Source organism: Triplophysa dalaica, chromosome 16 (genome assembly GCF_015846415.1).
Source record: "Triplophysa dalaica isolate WHDGS20190420 chromosome 16, ASM1584641v1, whole genome shotgun sequence".
NCBI classification, from domain to species: domain Eukaryota; kingdom Metazoa; phylum Chordata; class Actinopteri; order Cypriniformes; family Nemacheilidae; genus Triplophysa; species Triplophysa dalaica.
Window position 1 is genome coordinate 13,078,853 of NC_079557.1, and position 22,387 is coordinate 13,101,239.

At 39.4% G+C, this 22,387-nt stretch overlaps 1 protein-coding gene across 2 annotated transcripts in view; it reads right to left on the reverse strand.

Annotated features, from left to right (window-relative positions):
• The window catches only part of tenm2a (teneurin transmembrane protein 2a), a 514,782-nt gene extending 497,350 nt beyond the window's left edge, over positions 1-17,432 (reverse strand). For both annotated transcript variants that reach the window (XM_056769446.1, XM_056769445.1), the window contains exon 1: positions 17,316-17,432. The gene's annotated coding sequence lies outside the window, so the exon portion shown is untranslated. The remainder of the gene's footprint in view (positions 1-17,315) is intronic.
• Positions 17,433-22,387: the final 4,955 nt, after the last annotated feature.

Below are 22,387 nucleotides of genomic sequence, written 5' to 3' on the forward strand. Positions count from 1 at the left end.
ACTGCATTCTGTGACAGTACGCACTGAATTTGAATAAGAACCTATTGGCAATTAAAACAGTACGTTCTAAATAGTGGGAGTAGAATGAATACATTTCAGACATACTATAATGCGTAAGCCATTTTTTGTGGCAACAACATACACGTGAGCGTTGATAAAAACATAATTTAATCACAAGTAATATATTTTTGGGCACTAATATTTAAAAGGACCTCTGCCTTAAAGTTTATGCTATATTTATTCGAAATTTGACCATTGCTCAGCTCCTTTGGCATCATGTATAGAAGTGTCCATCCGATTCATACTCACGAATATCGGCGGAAGTAGTAGACCATCCTGTTATTTCTCGCCTACTGGTTTTTGGATACTGAGGTTTCGGACATACTATTCATGACTCATCTTCCTTTTTCCGCATACTATATATGGGTATTCAATTAAATTTCCAAGAGGTCCGGTGTAGTAGAGTAGGCGGGGCGAGACCGTGGTTCGAGTCCGGTGAGTAATTGTGAATGAGCGCCAGCTGTGCGCCCACCGGGCTCGAATCACGTAGGAGCATATAAAAGGAACGAGCGACCGGACCGTCGAAGAGAGAGGACCGGGCCCGAACATATGTTAAGTTTATATTTATGTTCTCGTGATTTGTATTTATGTTTTGTTCGCCGGCGGTCGTCCGTGAGGGGCCGCCGTCTGTTATATTACTTTATTAAATGTTTAAATGTTTGCCGGTTCCCGCCTCCTTCCTTCCTTTTAATGAATCTTATTACATCCGGTCTTTGTATTTCTTAAAAAAATATTTAATAAACTTAGCCCATTTGGATATACTGATCTTTTATCAGGCCATTTATTTTAAATTTCGGTGAATTTTTGCTTAAAACAAGCAAAAAGAAATCTGTCAATGGGGTAAGAAAAAGAATCTTGAATTAAGGTTGACATTTTTCTTAGTCACTAAATTCAAGATTATTTTACCCCATTGCCAAATGTTTTATATTTGCATAGGGCACAAATTCACTGGAATTTCATATTTTTTGTCTAAAAACAAGACTTAATGTCTAAGGTCATTTTGCTCATCAAGGAAATGCATCTTGATTCAAGAATTTTTGACATTTGTACTGGAAAACAAGACAAAGATACTCTGTAAGAAAGTCATTTTTTGCAGTATAGCGGTTCAGCACTACTTTCTGGTTAATAAAATACTAAATTCCTACTAAATTATTTGCCTTTTTCAATGCATGGAATCTGCGATTTCTGTCTGTGATTTTCTATAACACTTACAAACAAAAACTATTAAGAAAAAGGTAAATGAGAATGTTATATAATTTGTTTAGGGTCTAGAGAGATTGTTTATTTATTTAGGGTGTTTCTGTGTCTCTCCATGAACTAAATCAATCACTAACAAATATACTAACCTGCAACCTAGCATTTGTCCTGTTTGTTTGTTTCCTGTCAAAACCCAGCAGGTGAAATAATTCCTTTTTTCACAGGAAGCAATATGCCTATTGAAGAAAGACATTTCTATACAACACAAAGATAAATATTGAAAAAAAAATATTGTTCAGACCAAAATGGATAATAATATCCCCTGCAGAGATGTGCACTGAATAAATAACACTTACAATTCATTCAAGCTGTTATAACCCAGAATTCTGCAGTGATTGATTTTCCTTTTCTAACTGTGAAGAGAATAAATAGGCGACACTAACTCAGAGAAGAGCCGTCCCAGCAGGGACCAGATTTACCAACTGTAGAACTAAACTCCCTCTTCTCATGTACTGCTCAATAATTTCAATCAAACTCTCTCTTAACTTATACCAGTTCCCCCAAAAGTTCATTTCAACACCGCAAAATGATCTAAACACATATCCTCACATTCAAATTGAAAGCAAACATCTGTTACTCTAAAAGCATCTCTTTATCAAAAGGTGCACATCCCCATGTGGAGCTCACTAACACGCACATGAGACAAGACGCCAGAAGATGCTGACAGAGGGTGGGATGTACTTGTGAGTGATTAGTATCGCCCTGCAGGGGGACACAAGTTCAAACAGAAATTTGTCACAGAACAAATGAAGGAGAAATATAAATCCACAGGCGGTGGCCACGGACTCCCGACTGAGTGATGTAAGAGTGTGGCCACAGGCGACACATCCCAGTCTAGCACAGACATCCATCACATTTATCACCCTTGCATCTCATTAAACACTTTCTTTAGGATGTAAAGACAAATCATCTAGACCCAGACGGCAAACAACCCCTCAGAAAGACCTCACTTTCCAAAACAAAACAAAGTTTAAGCAAAAGTTGCGTAGCGTCACAAAAGCCCGAGATAAGCCAGCGTGTAGCCGCTAAGCGTGAGTAATGTTTAAAAATGATGCCCGCGGAACACTAGTGGCATGAGTCAGGAATTGCAAGCGCTCATCATCCAACAGGTTAAAAGTGGTCTCGGCTTTGGTGCTGTCAGCTCAGAGACATTCAGCAGAGTGAAACGAGCCTTCTCTATTCTGACTCATTCTCTCTCTCTGTTTGTGACTGTGCAGGGGCAGGCGGTTTAGCCCAGCCCAGCGCGAGACACTTCAGTTCAGTGTAATTCAATGTAGGACGGCTCGGCTCAGAGCAGCAGAGGAGTCGGACCACTGACTTCAGAACAGTGCTGCCCACACCTCACATTTATCAGCACAACACATTGCGGTTTGGCCCACCTTCCCTCGCTTGTTTTATTACCAACGTCTGATAAGGGGTGTGTGTGTATGTGTGTGTGTGTGTGTGTGTGTGTGTGTGTGTGTGTGTGTGTGTGTGTGTGTGTGTGCATGCGTTTCTGTGTTTTAGGGGTTGGCTGGGTTTAATTAAAGTTGCAGGATGTATTTTATTCAATAATATTTTCTCCATCTCAGGCAAAGCATTAGTGAGCTGATTTTCACCCAAAAAGCATCATCACAACATAGGTTCAATGGCACGTCTATCTACTGCAACACACGTAATTATGGCTCAACGAATCGTGTAAGTCCTGAGACTAGTGTCAGACATATTATAAATGGTCTTTTAAAAACGTTTACTTTTTAAAATGTTTCCAACTCATTTGGTAAAAATCAAATGACAAACCTTACTTTAAACAAATCTCAAACTTGGGAAGAGATAAAGCCCCCAAAGGAAAAAAAATAGGAAATTCCAAGATATTAGTGTTTTTGAACTTCAGGCTACCCTAGTATAAATTAAAGTGTACTACAGTATATCGCTTTACTTCAATTGATACTATAGAGTAAACACTATAGTAGGGCGTGCATGATGATTAAAAAATCATGATCACTATTAGTTTCCGATAATATTGAGGTCATGACTATTTAAATGGTCCAGTATATGAAATGTCGCGCCATCTAGCGGTGAGGATGAGAATTGCAACCAACGGCTCACTCCAACCGCTCACCTCTCCCTTTCAAAGCACTAGAGTGGCTGACACAGACCTAAGATGGCGTCACGTTTTCACTTATTTTCTGAAGGAGATGACATATTTACGGAACACGTAGAGCAGTTTGTCCGTTTAGGTTACTGTAAGAACAACATGGTTGATTCCATGCAAGGGACCCGTGATGTATGTAGATACAAATAGCTTATTCGATGAGAATAAAAACATAACCATTCCTTATGTAAAGTCTTTATACACCTCTGAACACAGTTATGTCGATTATATTGCATTTCTGTCTATAAATACTCCAAAAGATTATACACTGGATCTTTAATGTAATAACTCTATGATTTTTGAAAACAAAAATAACTTGTCTTTATAACTTGAATTTAGCTGACAAACAAAACTGTAAAAAATAGTTGCAACACTGTAGATCCTAGAAAAATTGAATGTTGCACAATATTCATTTCATCTCAGTATTAAGTTTTTGTAATCGTTAAAAGCCAAAATTGATGATTACAATTAAATATGATTAATTGTACAGTCCATACTACGGTAATTATGCTAAAATAGCAAATACTATAGTATGCTACGGTATGTTTTTTTGTGGGTTACCACAAACGTGCGTGTAAATATTTTGATTAAGGTAAGACAATAATAAATGTGTTGTATTTGTATTCTATTGCATACTACATACAAATGACATCAACGTGTGAAACAGAAGCTATATAGTCAGTTTTTGATGTAAAAATCACAGTACGTTCCCCGCGATCCCATTTTTCAACCTTTAGTTATTGTGTAATATTGCTGTAGGAGCATAAATAATACCGGCAAATTGATAAAGCTCAAAGTTCAGTGCCAAGAGAGATATTGTCTTTAACATAATTCGCATTTCAAGTACTACAGAGAACGGCTGGATCGGACAACAGCCCTCTACTTCCCGGGTGCATGATGTCACCATTCCGAGTGCTTTTAATAACCTCCTCCACAGGAATACACCAAAAAAGGGCAGAGGTCTTCCTAAGAGAAGAGGAAGAGACGCTGGAGTAGTGTTTGGTTATCAGAGATTGTAAAGATTTGACAGAGCTATTCGCTAAACTACTTTCACTTTCTTCCCACTTCTACAACTGGTAATAAGAATTCAGCTACACACATTCTAAGATAACCAGCGGTCAAATAAAAGCTTCCATGACTTTAACATCGGCTGTGAAAGCTGTTCTCTGTAATACACTGATATTGTGTGTGTGTGTGCGCATACCTCTAAAACACTTCTATGAAACGTCCTCTGAAGTCCTGCTTGCAGTCTCCTAGTGATTCTGATTGTTTTATCATCCAACTTTGGTCTGGTGTCATTTCCCTCGCCATAGTAGAAAAAAAACGTCGACGTTTGTGTATGCACAAGCAGACCTCACTCTGTTACACTTTGATCAGTCGGCATGTTTTTAAGTGATGAAGCCATTGTTACTGTTTATTGCTTAAAGCCAAAGCTTATGAATTCACGTGCACTGAGAGGGGGATTGACCAATCACAACACTCGCTGATATGGTATGGGGGGGACATCGTCACACCTCTAAGGAGGGAATCAATCACTACCGGGTCAGCTTCACCAATAAGAGCGTTTCGGAAGGCGGTACTTTGAAGAAACCGAAAGAAATCCAGTCTTTTCGTAAGAAGAGAGACTGCGATGGACAATAGACTTGAAATATGTTAAATATAAAGGTTTTTTTGACACTAGAAACATGAACATCCATTGTTAAACACCCCCAAAAAAATCAAAGCTTCAAAAACAGGGGGGGGGAAATGGGGCCTTTAATGGAAATGATTGACAGTTTTCATTTAGTTTTGCCACGCCCCACCTGCAGCATTACAACAGCCAACCAATACTTTGAGAAGCACTACATCAAACACACTGAACCTGTCAAACCTACATTTGTTTTTCCTCACTGAAAATCTCCATTTTGAGTTCCAATGACTCAATGAATTTAAATGTATAACAAATCAAATCTAATGGTCACATATTTTACATTTTTGGCTGAACTATTCCTTTAACACATACGGCATCTCCTTTTAGTGCTGCGTGAAGTTGAAAACAAAACTGGAACAGTAAAACTTACTAGTTAAGACACTATAAGAGACAAAAGTGAGAAAGACACATCATTATAGTGAAAGGTGCAAAGTCTTCCCAGCTCCCCCACTGAGACTTATTGGCAGCTCTATTTTGACTCTCTCACTCGCTTCCTCTCCTTATTCTCTGTGATACCTTATCTTTGTCTTCCTCTCCTGAGGAGGGAAAATGCTTCAGATTAAGTTCTTCTCGTTCTCAAGAGCAAAGCCCTCTATCCTCTTACATCTTCACTTACATATGTACACCTACTGTGAGGATGAGCTTCCATTAGCCCTTCATCTCATCTCGGAGGAACTCCAGATGCACCCAGGTGCCACTGCTCACACAGGTATGCTAATCTACAGCAATTTCCCTCCGTTTCATCACATTCCCTATTACTCCAGAGACTTAATGTCTATGAGACTACTCAAAGCAATGCAGTTGAGAGCAAAAAATTGCAGTTTATACGGAATAGACGAAAAAGGACAGTGGAAGAAGATGGTTTGTCATCCACCCTTATTCCGATGTGGAGGTCTGGTTCAGATTGTGACTGCGTCTACGCACTCTCAGAAAGCTGAATTTCAAGGGCCAGGTGAAATGTCAGCTGGGCTGTGGACCTTTAGTTCCTATGATATCTTGAGAAAGACTCTGGTCTATAATAAAGAGTATCAGAGCTTTTCTTCTCTTTTGTGAGCTGCCTTTTGTGGAAATCCACCTTGAACCAAGCGATCATGTAGAGTCAGTCCTTATAAAAAGATACAGAGAAAGACACACACAATAGGTTTCCTATCATGAGACAAAGATACGAGACCTTTAACCTTTGCATAATAGGGCATGTCTACCTGACAATGACTTCATATTGAATGCTTTGCTGATCGTGGTGTGAAGTGAAACAGATTATTCATGTGAACTTTATGCAGTATGAGGATTTAATATTCAAAAGGTAATTGCATATACCTATATAAATTAATGTAATAGTAAAAATCCTCTTTGGAACAGATAGTCACGATTGTGAAAATCATTGAGAAAGAGAAAGCAGAGAAAGGTCAAGATGGTAGACTAGTCGTCAAAAACTAGACGGTCAGTAAGAGTTTACATACATTTCATTTGTTTATAAATTCTGTATTTTCAGCGGTCACGCTCTAAAGGGAATAAATTAAGAGACATAACTTCTCTGAAAGGTTTTTAGCACAGTAAACTGTCAGCGTACACTAAAACCCTCTCAGAGATGCTGCGTCTCTACATTCATTCCCTTTACAGCACTGCCACTAAAGCCATCAAAACACCATTTTCATAACAAATTCACCACCTTCAACAATATATTTCAAAACAATTACTGTCAGACTTCAAATTGCCTGCTGTACGCAATGTTCCTGGTACGCATAATCTTTAGGTCTCTTTTTTAAGCCGATGATAGGGTTGCACACTAAAATTTTATTTGCTTAGCTTTACTTATTTATTTGCTGAATCTGTCAGTTATTCTATTGTAGCTTGTGCGCAGCAGCATCTTAACTTAAGAAACTACCTTGTGAACGTGACCCTAAGCGGTCATACCGACTAGTCAACTAGATAACAAACTATTCAATTTTGAAAATACACAGAAATAGAGGGAAATGCATGAGACAACATAGTTCAGTATCTACTCAGCAACAGGGTCATAACGTGTCCCCCAATAAATATTTGGATCCCTTTTTTCAGGTGAAAGATGAAGAAATTTAAATGATGAAGAAAGATGAAATAATTAATGTCATAAATAAGTATTAACGGAGAAATACATTTTTTTCCAGAGTTGGGTCAAAATGCTTTTCACTTTCATCTAAATAAGCCAATGTGGGTAATAAATGGCAGCATCATGTTATTTGTAAAGTTACTGATGTGTCTGTTAGTAAGATCTGTTAATCTTTGTTAAAATACACGGCAATGTAAGAAATGAGACCAAGCCCTTTTTGTGCTCTTATTTTGTCCAAAGCCTGTGTGCCTGTTATTAAATAAACATTATAAGCATCAGAATTTGCTTTTCTCATGTTTATTTAAATATGGGTACTTGACAAATAAACCGTGAATGTGGTGTGACAGCAAAATGTTTGAAAAAAAAAACTAAGAATGAAGCTAAATCTCTCTTATTGCACATAAATAATTTAAACAATTTATCAACAGTTTCTATTCTAATATTTTTGTTTGATAACACCATAGGACACATGTACTGTATATGTCATCTAACCATATACTATTTAATCCATCACAATAGTCAGAATTTAGAAGAGCATAAATTAATAAGGACAATAAAGTTTTACGGCCATCAATATAGGGAAATGGTTTCATTCCCCAATGAATGCAAATTTTCCCAGAATGTGTACGCTGAATGCATGGTCCATATATTTAGATAAATGCATCTTTAAAAATCATACATGTGTACATGTACATGTAGGTGTAAAAGGAATGGCTCGTGAAGAGAAAACGTGTGTTTATGTGAGCAAAAATGGCCAGTGTCCTAAGTCAGGGAAAAGCTGTCAGGCTTATGACCTTTATGTATTCAAGCTAAATAAATTGCCTTACTCTGCAAAACTGCCCATGCCGACAACCCAGAGTAAGAGCCTAAAGCATCTCCCTAGGCTTGTGCCGGTGATACATTTTTATGTTGCGGTAATTGATGAAGCTTTTATTATGGTATTATGACTGTGATTAAATGCATTACAAAAATAGGTCGAAAACATAAGCAAACTTCAGTGTTATAGTGTCAACAACAAGTTTAATAACTTTTACAAATATCAACCAATAATAAGACATAAATGAAAACTAAAGCTTACTCATAATTTCTCAGGTGTTTAATGAAATATGATAAATATATCCGTACAAGGTTTTTGCAAAGGAGGAACACATGTAATAGTGATGATTAAGGTAAAGATGCTGTACTTGTACTCGCTTTTGCTGTACAACAGTGTATTCAACACACATAGTAAAATAAAAATGTAACATTATATTCATGGCTTGACGTTTAAAATGGTCATTTTACTGTCACGTCACTACACACTACAAATAATCACCTGTCAGTGTCAGTACGGTGCTAATTCATGTTTTTTTCCCAGATAGCAAGCAATAGGATAGCTAATATAGTTTAAAAGAGATTTAGAATCAGCACTCTGTGGCAAGATACAATAGTGTTGAGTTCCAGCTTCAACTTGAAATGTTAATAATTGTTCTTCCACACTGCCATTATTAACTACTAGGGGTGTAACGGTACGCGTATTCCCGCAAAATGAAGTTATATTCCTATGCCCTACTCCCTTCGAAGGACAGAGACCTTGTAGTTTAGACTTTGTAGTGTGCAGGGCATGCCATTAGGTAGACGCTTGGAATGTACTTGGCAAAGTAAGCGATTCCTGTGACAACGAATCATTATGTCTGTCAGCAGATGTTGCTATTTAAATGGCATAACTTCAAAGGGAGTAGGGCATAGGAATGATGACAATATTTGGAAATGTATTCTATGACGGTTCGGTACGAATACATGTACCGTTACATCCCTTTTAACTAAATAACATGCTATTGGTGGATTACTATATTTTATTTGTTAAATTACGCAAACTTTAACATAGCTAGAGGACCCAGCTAACTCTTCAACTGTCAGGAATGCACATGGCAATAATCCATAGAATACGTTTTAGTTTGGCATTGTGTTTTTACATAGTATTCAGAAACACGTAAATATGAGAAGTGGCATAACTCATATTTCACATTAGGTTTTACTAGGCACAGCACCGCCTTCCGCCGTTCATCTCAACTTGAGGCTGTTTACATCTGAGTGCGTGTGATTTGAAGCGCCCGCAGTAACACTACCATGATTTTTACAACCGTTGTGTACCGTATTACCGAACTCCGGCACAAGCCTCACACACTTAATATACTGTACCACGACACTGAACGCCCAGCACGCTCACTTTTCTTACTGCAATGTAAATATGAAAAGAAGAGCCACCTGCACTTCTAAGCACACCCAAAAGAGTCGACTTACTCTGTTATATTCACGTTAATTGAAATGTTCCTCGGTGCACAGAATACGCCAAGCTTGCAACTGTTCCTGTCCTAAATTAACTCTTAAAGTAAGCAATTCAGAGTCAACCCCAAAGGATTATGGGAATGGATGGGTAATTTAAGACAGCACCTCCAGAGGAGTGTTCGCTATTGTTATAACATTCTTAAAATGAAGAGGACTAAAGGGCTGACATTTATACCCTGAGATCTCATTCGAAGTTGAGAGGTTCCTTTAAAAGTCATGTGGGATAGCTGAATAACAAATTAACTTAGGTTTATTTGGCCTTCTAGTCATCTTAAACATCTACGCTTTACAATTCCACATTAATTTCTCTCAAGGCCTCTTTCCAATGCGACTATCGAAAAGATCGGGGCTTTTGTTTACTGTCACAATGTCACCAAGTAGAAAATGTAAAATCACACGCTGAACGTGCTCATTAAATCTATACCTGCGGGTACGCCATAAAACCAGCCCCGTGAAGTGTAAATAGTTCGGGCGTAATAATAGTTTACAGCATCAACACAAGCCTCTTGCTGAGTCACTGGTTTAAAAGACAGCACATGCAAAGTGTGCAGATTTATTCCTTGCTGAATGAAAGTCAGGATGTGTTTGTGAGAAGGTCAGTATGAGCTCAAGCATTACAAATGTAGGCTGAGAGATGGGACCTGTGAATTAAAGGAGCGGTGGTAAATGGGAATAGAAGATTTATTGAGACAAAAGGGAATTCATTTCTTTTTAATATCTCCGAATGGCTCGGGTCAGGGCCTTGAACATTTTAAAGCAGAGATGGAGCCCCTCTGCTGGTTAACATTGCCGCTTGACAAGATTCAATCATAAAACCATATATGTGAATGATAGCTTGCAACGGCGGGAGAACTTATTTATGAATGAAGCAATTAGAGCAATTATGGCTTGGAGATCATTAGCGCAGCACTGGCAAATGTCCAGTCATTCATCACGCAGTTTACTATAATAAAAGATATAATCGAGAAATGCATAATCTCCCAACACCGCATTTGTGTATATGTGCAAGGACAGATACTTTTAGTCAGAGAGACCATGTTTTGGCAATGCAATCGGCCCAAAAATGTGTGAAAGACTCTGCTTCATCAAAGACGTCAGTTATGGGAAATAATGATTTTATTACCATGTTTAATTTCTGCCCACCCAAAATAAAATATTTGGGTGCAGTTTTCCTCCATGGCTGCGCATGACTAATTTCAGAAAGATACGGTGGCCAGACAGCTTTACGCGCGAGCCGTCTGCCCTTGTTTATGGTCAAAGCATGACATCATTAGCTTTATTTAGATCAATTTCACACCGTCTGTCTGATTAATGGGGCGCAATTAAACCTAGAAAGGTCCTAAATCCGACCATGAATTACTAAGGATAGGTGGAGGGGAAAGAGTTTAACACATCACACCTCGCCATCGTTGCAAAGTTGCTGAAGTCCACAGGCAGTGAAATATTAAAGGAAGGTAGGTGTGAAATTCAACATTTTTATAGGAACATGCTATAAAGTCGTTTTTTTCCTTGAGCATAAAATAGACCATAGTTCAGCACATCGGATCTTCAGTGTATATCGTAATCCACCTCTGGCACCTCTTAGTAGTACTAAAAGTATCAAACTTTTAGCAAAGTGAGTCAAAGAGTATAACACATTTTTTTTTCAAATGTAATGGAAAATGGTTGAACTCACTCTTAAGCTCAAAACAAATGTCTTTTAATGTAAAGTAAATATCGTAAGAACGGAGCCGCACTCAAATAGGAAATTAAGTAATTTACAGGTCGCAGGAGTATAAATGTTCAAAAAATGAAAATACAGCTAGGCAATCTCCCTTGTAAACTGTCCTGGCCTTCTGTTTTTCTTTCAACAGGCTAGATAATTACATGACAAAAGCTGTCAAGTGAATAATGCATTCAAAATGATATTGCTCTCTAAAAAGCCAATTTAGTTGAGCAGAAACTGTAAAACCTTTGACTGAGAATAAAGAGTTGAATTTAAAAGTCTAAAAACAACAGAAAATGTAGCCATAATCTTTTTGTGTAAAGTAGCCTATTTTAGTGGTTCTCAAACTGGGGGCCGTGGCACCCTAAGGGGCCCCAAGATGGATCCGGGAGGCCCCAGTTTCCGTGTCATTTTATGAAAGAAAGAAATGTATCATCAAATCAAATCAAATCTCAGAATACCAACAACCAAAAGAACTAATGTTCCAGCTGTAACATCCTCTCTCTTTTCGACGACCACGCCCCACACACCAGAGCCATCTACCAGCAACATCTGTTCTCAATAACCGGACTTTTAACACCAGGACCACATTACCCATCATGCACTGCACCCCTCTGCCATCATTGATCACCACGCACCTGACTTTCATTACACTCCACCTGAACCCCATCTGATGGACTCTATATATACTCATCCTTTTGTCATGTTTTTTGTCCAGTGTAGTTGTATTCAGTCTGTTCTACACTGTTACTTGAATTCTCCTTGTCGATTTTTACACCAAGCTATTCCGTGGATGTTATTTGTTGGATTATTACTTTGATGTTTACCCAAGTGATCTTTATAGTACTTTATATACCTGGACTCATTTAAATCCACCCTTTGCACTCCAACTCTCTGAGTGGAATCATTACTTCTCTGACGAAGTGTTACACCAGCATTGTATAATTGAATGTTTATTGGCTTTCCTGTAGCTCAGTCGTAAGCGCATTGGGTTACGCCTAAATTCGATTTTATACACCTAAGTATAAATGTATAGGATAATGCAATGGATAAAAATCAAATGCCAAATGCGTAAATGTAAATGTAATGCATACATGTAAATTAAAATTCTAAGTTTAGGAATAGGTCTTTATTTTGGGGGCCACAAAGCGATGCACCCTACAAAAAGAGGGCCTTTATGAAAAAGTTTAAGACCCACTGTCCTATTTGGATATGAACACAAACTTGAACTATACATAAGATTTGTAATATAAACTGTGTGTATAATTTGGCAGCGCAGCCATTACTGACAGAAATTGTTGTACGTTTGTGAAAATAAAATTCAACCTACTTATTGCTGCCAAATATACTCTTTAAAGGTATAACTATAAATACATGCGTTGGTCAAACAAATTTGATTATTTTCTACCCAGCGTTGGGACAAACCCAACCGCTGGGTTAAATGAACCCTTAATGCTGGGTTGTTTTAACATATTGGTTGGGTAAAATTGAACCATTTTCTGGGTTAATATTACCCAACAGCTGGGTTTGTCGTTTTTGACCCAGCACTGAGATAAGAATAACACAACATTTTGTAACATTTACATTTTACATTTATGCATTTGGCATTTATCCAAAGTTACTTACAGCACATTTAGTCTACAAATGTCTTTATTATCCGCGTTTGTTCCCTGGGATTGAATCCACAACCTTGCGTTGTAAGCGCAATGCTCTACCAACTGAGCTACACAGGAACACATTTACTGTATTCATGGTTGTACATTTAGAGTATATTTGGTACTACCAGGTAGAATGAGTTTTATTTACACAAAGTTGTGATAGATAATAAATAAATAAATAAATAAAAGTAATTCATATGTTGTGTACTTAGAGTCCTGTGGCTGCAGTTGCATATACTACAGGAGCCTATAAACAACACACAAGTTTACACAATGGTATGCCAAAGACAGACACAACAATCTTTGTGTTTGTGCCCTTTTAACCACAGTCTCAAGAGAGCATTTTATCAGTACATAAGTCTCAGTGTTTTGTCACAGAATTGCAGACCACAGAGAGAGCATTTGTTCCACGCAGGTATCCAGTAATCTCTCCACTGTCTCTCCTCACATTTGATCAGGTCCTCGTGGAGTGCTTTACCTCACAAATTAAGCTATCTGCAATGCTCTCCCCCTTAAAAATGACCCACATCCATCCACAAATCACACCCCGTGCAACAGTTTCCCATTTCTTGGACACCCCAATATTTCTAGGCACTTTTGGCAATTTTCTCAGCTAAATTGGCAGGTCTGAATGGCTCAAGGAGCCGTGTGAGGTGGACTGGTCTGTGGGAGGGAGTCGTCTTCCACACAAACGTTGTTGTCATACTATTCATTTTTCTTTCAGCGCACCACTGTCAGGAAGTAAACAAGATATCATTCCACCCCCACCCGCTGACTTCTGACCGCAGAAAGGCGAGGAATAAAGCGAGAAGCAAAGACACGACAGCTATCCGAGATGGTGTCTTTTAATCCTAATGTATGACATTGTTCCTTTGAGTCATATCTCCCGGCCCACCTATCAGTTCACCTGCCCCATGCATCCAGACCACCTCTGCAGTTTACGGCGGTGAATGCGGTCTGACAAAGCATGTTGTCAGAAGATAACTACATTACCCAAACTTTCATTTCGTTCACACCGGGAGCTCCATCATACGCAGATGTCTCTCTACCTTACACAGCGAGCCGCGGCCATTTCCGATTCTACATTCATCCGGCTGCCATAAAAAAATAAATCTTAAGCGGGGAATCTAGATTACCGCTTCAGGAACGATCTTCTCACCTTCGCCACAGACGATGTAACTTCGGTCCACGTGATGCAATCCTGAACAGTTTTTTCTTACTGCTAACTATTTAAAGCTATTAAAATGTGTCGTCAGCACATCGGTGAAAAGAAAGTTACATCAGCACACGAGCAATGCTTGCTTCCTGTTTTTTCACTCCATCGTGCCGACGCCGCCGCAATTACAATGAAAGCGATTCAATTTGGTGTTGCGTCTTGCGAGGAAGTGATTTAGTCTGTGGTGCGGTTCTGTTTAACGGCTTCGGTTAACAGCCAAAGCCGCGGGTAGATTAAATATGGGGTCTGACAAGACGCCCTCTTTCAGTCTTTTCCTCTTTCAGCCTGACATGAATACACCCTCTACATAAAAGACTCACAATGGAGCTTCGATTCGAACCGAGATGAAGTTCACAATGTTGACGACCTGTCAAAATCAGTAAAAATGCATCATCCAGAAGCACAAGGCCAGCGTGCCAAATCGCTCGGCAGAACAATTAGAGATTCATTAAATTTACAGCAACGCAGCACTTTCGACAAAAGTCAACAAGGGCGGAGAGAACAATCGTGCTCGGTTTCAATAACAGAAAGGAATTCTGATTAACATCATGCATTATGCTATTTCAGCGAATAAATCCGAAATTTAACAGAGCAAAGGCATGCCATGATAAATCCCAACTCCTATGCCCCTATTACTCGGATCCAGAGCTGATCTGCGAATTAGGAACATCAAACGTCATTCACACTGAGGTTCTTTGTCATATTAAAGCCTCTTTTGATGGACTAATGATGTTCTGATATCATCTAGGCACTGTCCCGCTGAATTCAGGCCAGCTTGTGGGAGAACAAAGCACACTACGGAAAGCCTCCATTTAACCAGAGACCTACTTGGGCTCCGTTAGACTTGTGAATAGGTAATTTCCAAATGCCCGATATGAGAGTCATCGAGGAGCCGTGGTGAAGGGCCCATCTGTTCTGTGCCGCCACCATGAACCCGAGCGAGCTGGGTGGCAATTATTATCAAGGAGGTGAAAGTGTGTGTGAAGTGTCCAATTTGGCGGTGCGTTTTGAAGGATGATGGTCGACTTGGAAAAGTTTAGCAGGACGCACAAAAATTGGGTGTCGATGCACTTTACCATCCCATTGATAGCTAGAGTGGTTTAACCGGCCAAATATATAGAACTCGTCTCTAAAAACACATATGCTTTAACACAACAGTCTTCCTGACTAATCTTCCCGGCTAAATAGACATAGGTTCGTAAAGTCTCTTAAAAAGCGTGATCTAATCCAGATGGTACAAATGGTCTCAGCAAATGCACTTCAGATAGATAACTCTGATTCCCGGCACCATGTCCAAAAGAGCCCCCACTTATCTATCAGCCCATACATTTTCTTAATCTGTCAGTGTGTGTGCCACAACGCAGACGTATACGCGCTCGCAGACAGCCACGTACACGCAGACCCATCCGGCATTCATCTCTGTAACTTTCCCGCGGGGGTTACGTCGGAGCTAACCCTGCTCATTACTTTGGAACAAGAGTCGTTAACCAAAGCGCGCTGGCACGCATTCATCAGACAGCCTCACCTCAGCTTGTTAAGCATATTAAATGTCCAGCAGCAAGAGCTCAATTAGTCCTCTCTGGGGTAAAGCACCAATCAGAGGGATCCTTCAGTAACCCCGCACGCATTCGGTCTATGGTCCGTTTAACCGGGCCGGGAGAAGGCTGGGCGAGAGCGATGGGCTGCGGGGGTCACTGACGGGAGGTTCTCGGCATGGCGGTCTTTCATGTTGATGAGCCGCCCTGCAGAAAGCACATCTGTCTCTCCGGCAGTAATGCACTGACACGAGGCCAAAGAGGAAAGCGACATAATCCTTCTGTGCTGCCAAGGAGCTCATTTACCACAGACACACTCAGTCACATGTCCGTTCGGCCCTGACTTCAGCAGGACCGCAAACAAATTTACTGTAAGGGACCCTAAAACAAGACTTCTGACAGAAATATAAAAGATGGAAATGAGGTGTGAAAACAAAATAATTGGATTCGGGCGGAGTCCTTACAGAGGCCTATACATTTTTTGGAAGTCTAAGACCACACTAAGGCCATGTCCTCACGAACACGAGTCATTTCAAAACCACAAGTTTTTCAAAGCGGTTTGGCTGTTTGACACATGCAAATGCAGTATCTGGTCACTGAAACCAAACTTGAAAAAAAAAAAACCTGCCAGTGTAAGGATTTTCAGAAACCCCGGTTGCAGTGTTGTAGTAAGGCCAGAGGTTTTTGTGACATCGGAGTGTGCGCTATTATCTCTTTTTCAGGCTTCTGATTGGCCAACATGGCTTTAAGGTTAGGATTACTACCCCCCCCATTGGTTTGGCATGCCTTTGACAGTGCTTTATTACTTTTATGCATAATTATTGTGCAAATGTGACCCTGGACCACAAAACCAGCCATAAGGTTATCCTGAGATTTGTTAGGATACAACGATATTTGGCTGAGAAACAACTATTTGAAAATCTTGAATCTGAGGGTGCAAAAAAACGAAATATTGAGAAATGCCTATGAATTAGTCCATCAGAGGTGCTGAAGCAGGCCGTTTCTAGGAATAAACAGGTTTGTTTTAACGTTTTCTAGTAGATAAACTCAAAAGCGGAAATTCTATCTAAGCTTTACATAGATACCAAACTTGCAACTGCAAATGTGTGACGGAAATGTAACGTCTCATACCATATTCGGAACATCAGGTTCCCAAGCGATTGTACTTACAGGTGATAAAATGTCATCGGTACTTCCTTATTTCATTCGAGCCCGAATCTGATACAGAAAATGAATACATCAACTTGTCCAGGCCGCCTTGAGCAGGATGTAAAGGATTGGTAAGGTTTTATTAAAAAAAATATTATGTTAAATAGTTAAAAACTACAGCTAACTGTTTTACCTTTTATATACGACGTAATATAGACTATAAACAAACAACCATATACATCATACAGAGTTTGTGTGAGAAAGAAACAAGCTTGCATTACAACAGGGAATGGGAACATAATAAATAACGTGAGTGCTTTGGCCCTTCTTTATAAACCAGTGTTACGCCAACACAAACACAACATTTGTTGCCTCTAGTTGGAACATTATTACTGATTATTAGGGTGTATGTTGTCTTTTTCACGACGCGGGCATAACTGCATTTGCAGATCACAAACACACGACAAAGTCTTTTACAATGAAAATATACTTACAGGCTGCGAATCTGAATTGCCAGACTGTCCTTGCGAAGTTTTAACGGTTGGAATGGCCCCACTTTTTAACCAAAGCTTTCACTTATAGACGGTCTTAATCTTTCTCCCAGGTTCATGAAGCAATCGTCGGTGAAATGGGCTGCACAAACTTGAACATTCGGATTGTACTTTTCTGTAACAGTGTTGCAAATAAAACCTAACCATTTGTTTTTAGTTGTCTCATCTTTTGGCAGGGCAAACAAAGAGGCTTTCTTTTCGCAACGAAACACACAGCGTCTCCGTGACATGGCTGAAATTACCCCACAAAGAATACAGACTCCAGACTGCTGACCTAAAAAAGCAAAATGCTGCTTACCATAGAAGCTACTTTAAACAATGAGAAATGAAGCAAGATCCCCACTGTTTTAGACTTGACTTCATTACAAACAAAGCAGATGCAACCCGACCACCAAATTTTACCCACCGAGGTGGAAGGTTAATTCAGTTTTATTTTATTTTCCAGAGTTTGCTCAGAGCCTGGGGTCTAACGCTGGCTTTGCCAAACACATGCTGGCTTGAGGGGATATTCTGAGCTGAAATAAACTGGTGGCTATGCAGCGGACATCAGCAATGCTTCTGATTACTGAGCATGGAAATCTGGCAAAGGTAAGAAGACCTCAGGCACAGTCTGATTTAAATCCAAGCACTAGGACCCACGATCCAATGATTGAAGTGACAGTTCTCTCATGGATGAATCATTTAGATTTTTTTCCTTTCTTTAAAAATCACATTATAGGCTCAGCTGTCACAAACAAGTTTTTTAGAGGTTATGAAAGCAACAAAACTATTTATGTAGCGCAGCAAAATCTCCATGTCCCACTTCTGTCAGAGAAATGTGCGATGGACTAATTTAGAAACAGCATGGGCTCTCTGACGGACAGAACACAGCCCAAATGAAAGCTTCACAGATTGATGTTGAACCAGAAATGAGCATAAAATGAGCAGAGCAGAGGAATCAGATAAGCAATAATGATTGGATGATGATTCCACAGCGAGATGGCCATCGCTGATAAAGAGTCCAGCTCATTTGCTCCATTAGGATAAGATCGTAAATCACTTTTTTATATCAAATTGCTGCACAAAGGCCCAAAACCTTTTGTTACATTATTTAAAGGAATATCTAAAAAAGAAACATTACTTTAAAGTTATTCTTTTTGTTTTTTCACACAAGAAAAAGATCCTAACTTTGATCATTTACATACAATGACACTTCTTAGTGACCACAGTCTATACACTCAAAAACATTTTAAATCCACGTTAAATCCTGAAGTTTAAGGGATTGTGAAGATTAACTGTGAATTGTGTCTTTTAAAATGATAATCACAATTAATAATCACAATTAATAATCACAATTATTTTGTTGCTTTATAACTGTTTATAAATATGTTATAACAATTAATTGTGCAGCCCTAATCTGCCCCATCAAATGCCAAAGAGCTCAGATTTGGTTAGTGGCATACAAAAACAATGACATTAATTATGTCAAACAAACCCACTCCACACATAGCAAATTTGATGTTAGTGGACTGGGACGATATATCATGCAATTCTTACACTGAGTTCACACCAAATGCGAATTACACGTTTAACGCGAGTAAATTACATACAAAGTCAATGCAAAGACGCGTGTAGATGCGAAACTCATCTTCCGTGAAGGTTGAAAATATTTGTCAGATGGCGTCACTCACGTGAACATAATGAACTTTTCCCGAGAGTAATAACGTGCGTGGAACACAATTGTTCGCGTTTGGTGTTGATCCATCAATATGCTCAGTTTCTCAATGAATTCGGTAAAATGACGTCACATCCGAAGCCAGAGGGCGCCCTCGAGCTGATACTCTGAATCTGGGACACAGAAGAAGAGAGATTTACACATGTTATTGATATTGAAAATAATACAAGGGATTTATTTCAATATTATCTATAACAATACATTTGTAAACATAATACACAGAAAAGAAAAAAACGTAAATCATAAATTTAAATGAAAAATAATAATAATAAAAATTATAAAGAGTACTTATTTTTTAGCAGAGTAAGGGGGTAGAAAGGAATCAATAAAACATATTTCTGTTCATCTGGTGATCTAACAATTATATCTAATATTTTTTGTGTTTTAACACTTTTTTTTTTATAAAGGGTTTCGGCAAACCTTTTTTACTCAGAGCAAAAAACAATAATATTAGGATTAGAACCTATAACTTTACATTTATGGATATAACTTTTTCCACGCAAGCACAGGATTCTGATAGCATTTTCCAATGTAGTGAAGCCAGTGTGGAAAAAAAAAAACACAGGCCTTCGAAATGTGACAGCCATACAAGCGTTCAGTCGCGCTGCTGACGCATTCGGTCTTGAAATGCAGCCTTCTAAGCACGTAGCACCCGAATTGGAACACAGCTATTGTTACAGGAAATGCCAATGGTCACATTCTACCGCTGTTCTTCAAACCTTTTTAGGTATTTTCATGGTAATGAAATATATTTATAATGATGATGTTTGACCAGTGTTGCTCTTACACATGCACGTTATAAACAATCTCGAAGTGATTTTCGTTCGAGCAGTACTTCCCACTGATCAAAGAGCGGTCGTTCACAGAAGAGCAGAGCATAAACACAAAATCGAAGAATTTGTTCGATTTCAGAATCGCCCTAAACAGGTTTCATTAGTGTTGACCGTAGGGCTGTAGTCAAGTCCAATGTTGTCGAGTCCTAGAACAGGATTAGTCGCGACCGAGTCAAGACCGAGTTCAAAGAGGTTCGAGTCCAAGTCAAGTCCAAGTCCAGAGATGTTTGAGTCTAGGTTAAGACCGAGTCCAATGGAGACAGTCAAGAAAGAGACAGAGAACTTATGAGCGAGCACAGCTCTCGTTCTTGAGTCGAGAGTCCGCAACAGTTTTCGAATCATTCGTTTTTGGATCACAATATTGATTGATGTTTTGTTTTGAAGGAGAAAATAAAACATATATTGCTGGACTCGAATGAGACCGACTAGAACATTTGTCGAGACCAATGACAAAGTCCAAGACAAGTCCGAGTGCAAATACCAACGGGTCCAAGACAAGTCCGTGACCATAAAAAAACGTCTCGAGTCCGAATCCGGACTCGAGTACTACAGCACTAGAACCACAATATATCGTCCCAGCACTAGCACTGCTACATATATAATAAAACGTTACTGCAAAGATTATAAACAAATATAATAAACTCCTGCATTGTCTAATACACACGTTGTGGCTAAACAGGAATACTGCTTTCAATGTAAAAGAACAGATTGTCAAATAAATATCTTTGAGAAAACTACAATATACAGACTCTGGACGACATGAGGGCGAGTAAAGGAAGAATCTTCACATTCAGGTGAATTATTCCATTATTTTCCGTGTACTGTACATCAGGGTTGCACAACTCATCAGGCACAGTGATAAAAAGCCAATATCTAAGGGATGAAGCGAAGCCAACAGCACCGTCCTAAACTACAGCCTGATCATAACAAATGGTTAGTCAGATCTGGGTTCATATCTGATGCCGTAAAAAAAGAGAGAGAGCATTATGTCTTCACTGTGAGATTACACTGAGGTAGGCATTTCTCAGCGATCTTTCTCTCTCTCTCATCAGCAGGCTGTTATTTCAGGAAAGATGATCAATTGGACAGTCATACATGATTTAGGACAGCAATCAGCTCGGCTTTCTCCATTACCTGCTCTATTCCTGTTGTATTCCCAGTTCATTGAGATCAGATGAATGCAATGCTTCATTCCTACCCTTGAAAAATCAGTCAGAGCCACGGTCTAGCGGCAAGCGGACGTGATCCATTTATTTTACAGGGACTAAAAATGACAACAGATTGAGCGATTCTCATATATGACTATCAAAAAGAAAGCTCATGACCCTGTAACTGTGTTTTCGACTTTACGCCCATTGCAATACCGACCACGCCTTCATCTTACAGCTCCAAGAAAAAGTGCCCCAACCCGCTGAGGTCACAGGGACAAGCGGTGTACACGTGGTGGCCCACAGATTTCTGGTATACGTTAATGAGCCGACAGCGGCCCTCCACTTCTCCATATCCGTCGTAATTGCGGCGAATGTCCCACATAGCCCCGTCATTACCTGACAGACGGCTCATAATTTACAGCCCATTTAGTTTCACGCTACCCGACCGCTGCGTTCGCCGCAGAGAGAGTACAGATCCGGGCTGGATGGCGATGCCGATGCTCTGAGAAGCAAGAGGCACAGTTTACAGATGTCATTAACACAAACAACCCTGCATGGTGCGAATGTCTGATTTCTGATTAGCCAGCTTCTCTCCATCCTGTAGACGCATTAGGAAACCTAACACGGCATGCAGCGCAGAATACCAAAGCTCTGTTGCCTGTTTGTGGGACTGATCTACATCAATAAGGCACATATTTGCTCATCAATATAAGAGGGAGAATCTTGTCGAGTCGGCGCGCATGAGGAGTGGGAATTAGAGGGTTGAAGTTTAAGTGAGTCTGTGGGAAGGTCATTAAGTCTAACATTTCTTTTTGTGTGTGATGCGACCGAAGCAGTGAATCTAAGGACTTGTGATTGCTCCATTGTGACTCATCTTTAAAGGGAAACAAGTCTTCCACTCAAAAATGCAAATATTCATGCATACAGAATTTAAAGGAGCAATTTGGGAGATTTTAGCAGCATCTAGTGGTGAAGTTGCGAATTGCAACCAACGGTTCACTCCACTCCTCTTCCCTCTTCTTCAAAGAACTACGATGGCTGACACGGCACTAAGATGTCATCACATTTTCGCCTTTTTTCCTGAAGGAGATAACAGTATTTATGACATACGCTCTGTAGAGCAGTTTGTGCGTTTAGGGCCGCTGTGGAAACAACATAGTGAATTCCTTGGGGACCCGCTGTGCATATAGATAGAAATTGTTCATTCTAAGGTAACAAAAACATAACACTTCATTATGTAAGGTCTTTTTTACACCTCTGAACACATATTTATGAAATATAATATATTGCATTATAGTATATTAGATTAGATTGCAT